The sequence below is a fragment of the Anomaloglossus baeobatrachus genome, chromosome 4 (genome assembly GCF_048569485.1).
Source record: "Anomaloglossus baeobatrachus isolate aAnoBae1 chromosome 4, aAnoBae1.hap1, whole genome shotgun sequence".
Classification (NCBI taxonomy): Eukaryota; Metazoa; Chordata; class Amphibia; order Anura; family Aromobatidae; genus Anomaloglossus; species Anomaloglossus baeobatrachus.
The window spans coordinates 702,796,021-702,805,465 of record NC_134356.1 but is presented as its reverse complement, the minus strand read 5'-3'; the positions used below and the strand labels follow the sequence as shown (position 1 = coordinate 702,805,465).

The following is a 9,445-nucleotide window of genomic DNA, read 5'->3' as shown; positions in this document are numbered from 1 at the left end:
GACAATGGCTCTAAGACTAAGGCGGGCTTTACACGGTAGCGATATCGCTAGCAATTTCTAGCGATAGCGAGAGTGTAAGTCTCCGCCCCCGTCGCGCATGCGATTGTTTGTGATCGCTGCCGCAGCGAACATTATCGCTACGCAGCATCACACATACTTACCTGGTCGGCGACGTCGCTGTGACTGCCGAACAATCTCTCCTTCAAGGGGGAGGGACGTTCGGCATCACAGCAACGTCACCGCAACGTCACTAAGCAGCCGGCCAATCAAAGCAGAGGGGCGGAGATGAGCAGGACGTAACATCCCGCCCACCTCCTTCCTTCCTCATTGGGGCCGGCGGCAGGTAAGGAGACGTTCCTCGCTCCTGCGGTGTCACACATAGCGATGTGCGCTGCTGCATGAGCGATGAACCACAACGCTAAACAACCCTTACCGATTTTTGACTTTGGGACGACCTCTCCATGGTGAACGATTTTCACCATTTTTGAGGTCGCCTAAGGTCGCTGGTCAGTGTCACACGCTGCGATATCGTTAATGACGCCGGATGTGCGTCACTAACAACTTGACCCCGGCGACCAAACATTAACGATATCGTAGCGTGTAAAGCCCCCTTTACACCCGTCCCGAGGTCATCCCAAGTTATTAATGTATACATTCAAAGGACATTAGTACAATGTATAATTAGCTAGCCTTTACATAAGAATAATAATAAAAAAAAAATATTGACTGGATTAACCCTATGTAGTCGTACCCGTAAGGAAGAGGAAAATCTCCATATGTGAAGGATTGAGGACTGAAAATCCCATCCTACATTTGGAGGGCAGTCCTCTGTCCTAACCTGTATACACTCCCAAGATCTCAGGCGGAGTAAAAGTAGCGAAATTTATCTCAAAATCATATTGAGGAACAAGTTCTCATCCTATCATACTGAAGGGTTCCAGTAAAGGTAGTCCAATGTAGATGACCTATAGTCGGACTCTAAGGGCGGCTTTGCACGTTGCGACATTGCACGTGCGATGTCGATGGGGTCAAATCGAAAGTGACGCACATCCGGCGTCGCAGTCGATATCGCAACGTGCAAATCCTTTTTGATACGATGAACGAGCGCAAAAGCGTCGTTATCGTATCATCGCTGCAGCCTCCGACATTTCCATAATGCCGGTGCAGCGACAGGTACGATGTTGTTCCTCGCTCCTGCGGCAGCACACATCGCTGTGTGTAAAGCCGCAGGAGCGAGGAACTTCACCTTACCTGCCGCCGGCTGCAATGAGAAGGACGGAGGTGGACGGGATGTTTACATCCTGCTCATCTCCGCCCCTCCACTTCAATTGGCCGCCTGCCGTGTGACGTCGCTGTGACGCTGCATGACCCGCCCCCTTAGGAAGGAGGCGGGGCGACGGCCAGAGCGACGTCGCACGGCAGGTATGTGCGTGTGAAACTGCCGTAACGATAATAATCGCTACGGCAGCTTTCACTAGATATTGCACGTGCGACGAGGGCGGGACTATCGCTGCAGCATCGGTAACACATTGTTACCGATGTCGCAGCGTGCAAAGCCCGCCTAAGGCACAGAAGTAAGAATGCATAATCTTTGTTAGTGTATCCCATCGGGTCTAAAGAGGAGGCTGTATCAATTGGAAGCTTGTCTCGAGACCTCGGTTGGCAATTGTCCTTCATAGGTGGATCATAAACCATTCTCATTAGAGAGGCAAGGTACAGATAGCGAGAATTTCTTATTGATCCCATCAGTGTAGCATATAGTCCTTCAACATTTAGAGGTTGGGATCACCTCGGGTCGGGTGTAAGGGCGGCTTTGCACACTACGACATCGCAGGTGCGATGTCGGTGGGGTCAAATTGAAAGTGACGCACATCCGGCATCGCATGCGACATCGTAGTGTGTAAAGCCTAGATGATACAATTTACGAGCGCAAAATCGTCGTAATCGTATCATCGCTGCAGCGTCGGCGTAATCCATAATTACGCTGACGCGACGGTCCGATGTGGTTCCTCGTTCCTGCGGCAGCACACATCGCTGCGTGTGAAGCCGCAGGAGCGAGGAACATCTCCTACCGGCGTCACTGCGGCTTCCATAGGATATGCGGAAGGAAGGAGGTGGGCAGGATGTTTACATCCTGCTCATCTACGCCCCTCCGCCGCTATTGGCCGCCTGCCGTGTGACGTCGCTATGACGCCACACGACCCGCCCCCTTAGGAAGGAGGCGGGGCGACGGCCAGAGCGACGGTCGCAGGGCAGGTGAGTGCGTGTGAAGCTGACGTAGCAATAATTTTCGCTACGCCAGCTATCACACGATATCGTACCTGCGACGGGGGCGGGGACTATCGCCTGCGACATCGCAGCATCGGCTTGCAATGTCGCAACGTGCAAAGCCCGCCTTAGTCTTAGAGCCATTGTCATCTCCTGAGTCTGTCCTCCCACTGTCCTTCTGCCATCCTAAAGTGCCTCCAGGAGTTTATTTAGAATATTTAAACTATCTGAATAAATTAAATGATAACTAATGTACTTGCCTTAGAGTCCGACTATAGGTCATCTACATTGGACTACCTTTACTGGAACCCTTCAGTATGATAGGATGAGAACTTGTACCTCAATATGATTTTGAGATAAATTTCGCTACTTTTACTCCGCCTGAGATCTTATACAGGTTAGGACAGAGGACTGCCCTCGAAATGTAGGATGGGATTTTCAGTCCTCAATCCTTCACATATGGAGATTTTCCTCTTCCTTACGGGTACGACTACATAGGGTTAATCCAGTCAATATTTTTTTTTTATTATTATTATTATGTAAAGGCTAGCTAATTATACATTGTACTAATGTCCTTTGAATGTATACATTAATAACTTGGGATCACCTCGGGACGGGTGTAAGTCTTAGAGCCATTGTCATCTCCTGAGTCTGTCCTCCCACTGTCCTTCTGCTATCCTAAAGTGCCTCCAGGAGTTTATTTAGAATATTTAAACTATCTGAATAAATTAAATGATAACTAATGTAGTTGCTTTATGGGTGGTAACACCGATGCATCTAATCTTCTATATCCTGAGCGTCTGTATACTATATCCATCAGTCTATATGTGTAAAACACTCTCTCTGTGTAGGGACCAACTAAGAATGACTGTTTCCATTCGTAAGTAACCTGATATTAAGCTTCACTACTAACGTTACACAATCAGCAATTTTAACGCTCTATTTGTGACAAAAATGTAAATCAATCTTGTATTCTGAACTATACCTAGCGTTTAACCTGCTCACGAATGCGCTATACAACTAATGGGAGCAATGTCTCTAAGTGATGTGACCTGATAGCCCATTACAACAGAAAGTATGCTAAGGGTTAATGACCGCTACATCGCGCATGCGCTAATGATTACTAAGTGTCCTACAGACACTATTAACATTATATGATGTCAAAACCTAAACATCGCACTAACAGCTGGTGTATCGTCATATTAGCGGTAACCTGCACAGATTACCTTCAGAATTTGAAATGTATTGTCGCTGAAATTACTTGCGCATGCGCTGTGTACATAATAGGACGGCTCTAGCTGAGTCACATGACTCAGCCAAGATGGCGGCCGCCATCACACTGACTTCCATGACGCTGCGCCTCCTAAAGCTGCTTTTTGGTAAGCAATTTCCTAATTAACTGTTATGATTTAAAGACACACATTTAGCCTCTGTATCACTGATCTTCTCCCCTGAGGAAGCCACTACTACGGTGGCGATACGCGTGGGGTAACCACGCCGGAACCCGTCCTCCCTGCATTCTAGTCCCACATTGTCCCGTGTGGTTAGGTAGTGAGTATAGGTCTGACAAGCCACAATTAGGGTTTCGTTGTGCCATACATGTTGTCCATTGCTTTACCCAGGCCAGGTGTGCGTATCACTACTTTCCTCTGTAAACACCTATGTGGATAGCCACAAACCTTTTATCTGCGGTGATACCCTATTATTATCCAGTGATTTTGGGTTATCACGGCACTGTATGTTTGATTTTGGCTTCATAGTCTAGCCATTTTCTGGGTGAACTGTCTAATCCACTGTATGCATACATGGTGTTCTATGGACTCCAGATTTCCTGATACACAGCAACCGATATAAACCACAAACCCTAAAATCTGGATGTCAGTTATTAATGGTTATTAATGGTTTTGCATAGTACCTTTTTCTACCTTTTACCATAGATTTGCACTTTTGTCGTTTTCATCTCCTACAAGAACCGTATCTACCTCATCACTAAACTGTGGGTTTTTCTATACTGTGACTGTCTGTATACTGACCCTGCCTGTTATATTGGGAATATATTGATTAGGCTACGGGATTAGCAGAGCGACCGTAACACTTGATCTGTATTATTCTCTTAAATTAACTCTGTTATATGTCCTCATTTTTGATTACCAAAAATTCCAGAGGGTTCTGGCTTGGTGGAGAATTTTTGCCCTTTTGGTTTTTTAAATGTTTTTAATGACACTGTGTGTTGTACACTTCTATATGTCTGAATACTGTAATGTGTTTTTTGCCCTTGTAATAAAGCTTCTATTTTTCTTATACAGCCTTTGTTGGTGACCCCCATTAGGTATACTCTTTTCTCTTCTTGATTTATACTGTTTTGTTTACCGGGGGATCGCACTGGATGGGGCCTTCCCTGTGCATTGTTCCTCTGGTTTAGTTTGGTGCAATCTGTCACCAGTTCTGGAAGGAGGCACATCCACAACCTATACAATCTGGTTTAAGGCTTTAATTAAATGATCTATATTTTTAGAACAAGTGTACTATATACACTCTCTATTCCTTTTCTTAGATATAGGGGCCTCTAACATATGGATTTAGCAGCTAGAGAAGCAGCTTGGTGTAATCGGTCATTAGACATATTTGGAGCTACCCCCCGTGCTGGCACCTCTGGCTTACCAGCCGATTCACATGATGAAAATCAGCGGCTCATGCAGGATTTGGTGGTTAGGGTATGGTGGAACGTCAGGACACTCGAAGAATATAAGAAGCAAAACATTACCCCTAGTGGTCTTCGAGTCCAAATTTTCCCCGCTTGGGAGACAGATGGGCAGTTCAAATCTACCTGGGAGCAAGGTTTACCAGCCTGCTCAATTATCCTTCTGGATATGCTGATTGAGCATGATCGTTCATTATTAATACAGCTTAAAGAGGAAATCAAAAACAAAGCACATATCTTACACCAGTTACACACAGTCACGGTGGTCACCCCTTTCCAAAACAAATTAAAAACATTATTAGATACCTTTGAAAAGGACATTATTAAGGGGAAGAGGAACAAGTTCCAACGTGATAAAAACGACTACGCAGATAATAGGGCATACAGGTGGACACACCGCGGTAACAAGCGTAGCGCATTAAATAGGGAACCCACTACACCACAAGTGCCACCAGAAACATCGTCAAGCGATTTTTTTATCAACCGGTACCAGCGACCAAGAAGGCATACCAGGAGGGGCTGTCGCAAACTTAAATCCCAGAAGGAAGGGCAGGAGGAATCAAGTATGGCAAACTCCCCCTCAGAGAGAAATGAGGAGCAGGAGATGCAATTGGTAGCAGAAAATGGGGGGAATTTACAGGTAATAAACCTGACTACCAGCTTTCAAAGGCCAAATCTGATTTACTCTCGAAGGGACTTTCTTTTGCCCCAATGAATAGGTTAAACAAGTTCATTGTCACTAAAGATGTATATTTATTCTGTAGGCAGCTCATGTTTAAACACCTGTACAGCAGACCGGACCTGGTCAATACCCTGCCTCCTGAGGACAGACACGTTTTCAACAATCGCCTCTGCCTTCTGGAAGAGAATGAAAGAGACCAAGGTAAGAAGGTGCCCTTTACAGGTCGATTATTATCTCAGGCCACACCTCCATTTACCCTCTGCCCTGCTATTAATATTTTTTTTAATAGGGTCTGTAGGGATATTGACAGGCTAAAATTAGATAACAACAGAGTCAATAACTTAACTATGGAAGAAAAACAAACCCTTTTGAAATTGAAAAACAACAAGGACTTCCTTATAAAGGAAGCGGATAAGGGGGGAAACGTAGTTTTGTGGCCTACAGAAATGTATATTAAGGAGGCTAAGCGGCAATTGTCCAACAGAGATTGCTATATAGCACTACCATCAGATCCAACGGCTATCTTTAAGAAGAATCTAGACAGACTCATTTCTACTGCCCATAGTCATGATATTATCTCCCTGAAAGAAAATAACTTTTTGACAACAAAGTCTCCGGTAACACCAACCTTCTATATGTTGCCAAAAATACATAAGGGCCGACAAGAACCTCCAGGTAGGCCCATAGTGTCAGGAATTGGGGGCCTTTTTGAAAGACCTTGTGTCTACTTAGATTTCTACTTACAACCACTGGCTCAGTCGAATCTATCATACATCAGAGATTCCACACATCTGATGGAACAATTGGCAAACCTTACAGTTCCACCTGATACCCTTCTAGTAACTCTGGATGTAGAGTCACTCTACACTTCCATTAACCACGACTTGGGAGCTCAAGCAGTCTCTTTCTTTCTAGACCATAAAACGACTGGTAATAGGAGACATGACTCTTTTATCTTGGACCTGTTGCATATGGTACTGGACAAGAATTATTTCATTTTTGACAGAACATATTATCGTCAGACGTCCGGTACCGCAATGGGTGCTTGTTGTGCGCAACCCTATGCTAATATCTTCTTAGGGTGGTGGGAAGAGACACATGTCTATGCCATGGAGAATTTTCAAACCCACGTGGTGAAATGGTTTAGGTGCATTGATGATGTACTGGTTCTTTGGTCTGGGTCCATGGAAGGATGCGAGAGTTTTATCTCCGTCCTTAATGATAACAACCTGAACATCAAACTGACCTCCAACATCTCATCAAAGGTAGTGGACTTCTTGGACCTTTAACTTTCAATGGAGAACAACGCGATCTGCACTACTTTGTTTCGTAAACCGACGGCCACCAATAGTCTTCTACACTACAAGAGCTTTCACCCCACACATGTAAAAAATAGAATACCAAAAGGACAATTTATGAGGGTGAAAAGAAATTGTAGTGTTGGCACTGATTTTGACCTACATGCCTCTGATCTATTTGACAGGTTTCGGAAGAGGGGCTACCCAAAAAATGTAGTCACCAATGCCTTACAAGAGTGCAAGGCCGTCACACGCGAGACCCTCTTACAACCAAAAACACGACCAAAGAAGACCACAGTGAGTATGATTACTCCTTTTAATAACCAATGGCAAGATCTCTACAAATTACTTCAGAGTAATTGGGACATCCTCCATAGTGATAAGAAGCTGACTCAATTTTTAGATGTTAAACCAAAACTTGTAGCAAGACGAGCACAAAATCTGGGGGGTATCCTAACCGAGAGCCATTTCAGAAGACCCACCTTTAGTCTGGGAACAGGTGTAAAGCTCAAAGGCACCTTCCCCTGTGTGGCATGCACAGTGTGTCCTTTTTTTGTGGCTGCTGATCATATCCTTTTGCCGTCCTTTCCTAGGCGTATCGTCAGTCAAGCTTACTATAACTGCCGTTCCAAAAATGTGATATATGTCCTCATCTGCGGTTGCTCCAAGCTATACGTCGGACAAACAACGCAAGAGGTAAGGAGACTAATTCAGCAACACTTTTCCAATATTAATACTGCCAGTACCGACCTTAAGAAAGGGAAAACGCTGACTTCGGTGGCTTCTCATTTTCTTACCCATCATGGGGGGCGCCTCTCCAACCTCAAAGTCATCATTGTAGACTCGGTCAACCAGAGCATAAGGGGAGGGGACTGCACAAAGGAACTACTCCAAAGAGAATCCAAATGGATCTTCAATCTCAAGAGCTTAGCCCCACAGGGTTTGAACGAAGAACTCCTATATACAGGGTTTTACAATGTGATGTAAATATGGAGTGACTTTCGAATTTACCTTTATTCTTTTGCTACCTTCTCCTAGTAAAATCTACCCTGGTGATTATGGAACAATCTGCATGCCTCAAGCCTGAGAATCCAATTGGAAATGAACAATATCTTGCCTGAACTGGTGGACACCGATGGCCTGGACCTATATGAAAAGAAATGTGACCAACTCCCTCCTTGTTTTGGTTTTATACAAATTTAAGAGATTTTAAGCCATCAGGATGGGGGACCTCTAAATGTTGAAGGACTATATGCTACACTGATGGGATCAGTAAGAAATTCTCGCTATCTGTACCTTGCCTCTCTAATGAGAATGGTTTATGATCCACCTATGAAGGACAATTGCCAACTGAGGTCTCGAGAGAAGGTTCCAATTGATACAGCCTCTTCTTTAGACCCGATGGGATACACTACCAAAGATTATGCATTCTTACTTCTGGGCCTTAGAGTCCGACTATAGGTCATCTACATTGGACTACCTTTACTGGAACCCTTCAGTAAGATAGGATGAGAACTTGTACCTCAATATGATTTTGAGATAAATTTCGCTACTTTTACTCCGCCTGAGATCTTATACAGGTTAGGACAGAGGACTGCCCTCGAAATGTAGGATGGGATTTTCAGTCCTCAATCCTTCACATATGGAGATTTTCCTCTTCCTTACGGGTACGACTACATAGGGTTAATCCAGTCAATATTTTTTTATTATTATTATTATGTAAAGGCTAGCTAATTATACATTGTACTAATGTCCTTTGAATGTATACATTAATAACTTGGGATCACCTCGGGACGGGTGTAAGTCTTAGAGCCATTGTCATCTCCTGAGTCTGTCCTCCCACTGTCCTTCTGCTATCCTAAAGTGCCTCCAGGAGTTTATTTAGAATATTTAAACTATCTGAACAAATTAAATGATAACTAATGTACTTGCTTTATGGGTGGTAACACCGATGCATCTAATGCTCTATATCCTGAGCGTCTGTATACTATATCCATCAGTCTATATGTGTAAAACACAAAGAAGGGAATTTTGTTACTTACCGTAAATTCCTTTTCTTCTAGCTCTTATTGGGAGACCCAGACGATTGGGTGTATAGCACTGCCTCCGGAGGCCACACAAAGCAATTACACTAAAAAGTGTAAGGCCCCTCCCCTTCTGGCTATACACCCCCAGTGGGATCACTGGCTCACCAGTTTTAGTGCAAAAGCAAGAAGGAGGAAAGCCAATAACTGGTTTAAACAAATTCTCTCCGAGTAACATCGGAGAACTGAAAACCGTTCAACATGAACAACATGTGTACCCGCAAACAACCAACAATCCCGAAGGACAACAGGGCGGGTGCTGGGTCTCCCAATAAGAGCTAGAAGAAAAGGAATTTACGGTAAGTAACAAAATTCCCTTCTTCTTCGTCGCTCTATTGGGAGACCCAGACGATTGGGACGTCCAAAAGCTGTCCCTGGGTGGGTAAAGAAATACCTCATGTTAGAGCTGCAA

General features: G+C 44.4%; 1 pseudogene; it reads left to right on the top strand.

Annotated features, from left to right (window-relative positions):
• The first annotated feature begins 3,589 nt into the window (after nt 1–3,589).
• Nucleotides 3,590–9,445, top strand: part of LOC142303068 (eukaryotic initiation factor 4A-I-like) — a 34,132-nt pseudogene continuing 28,276 nt past the window's right edge.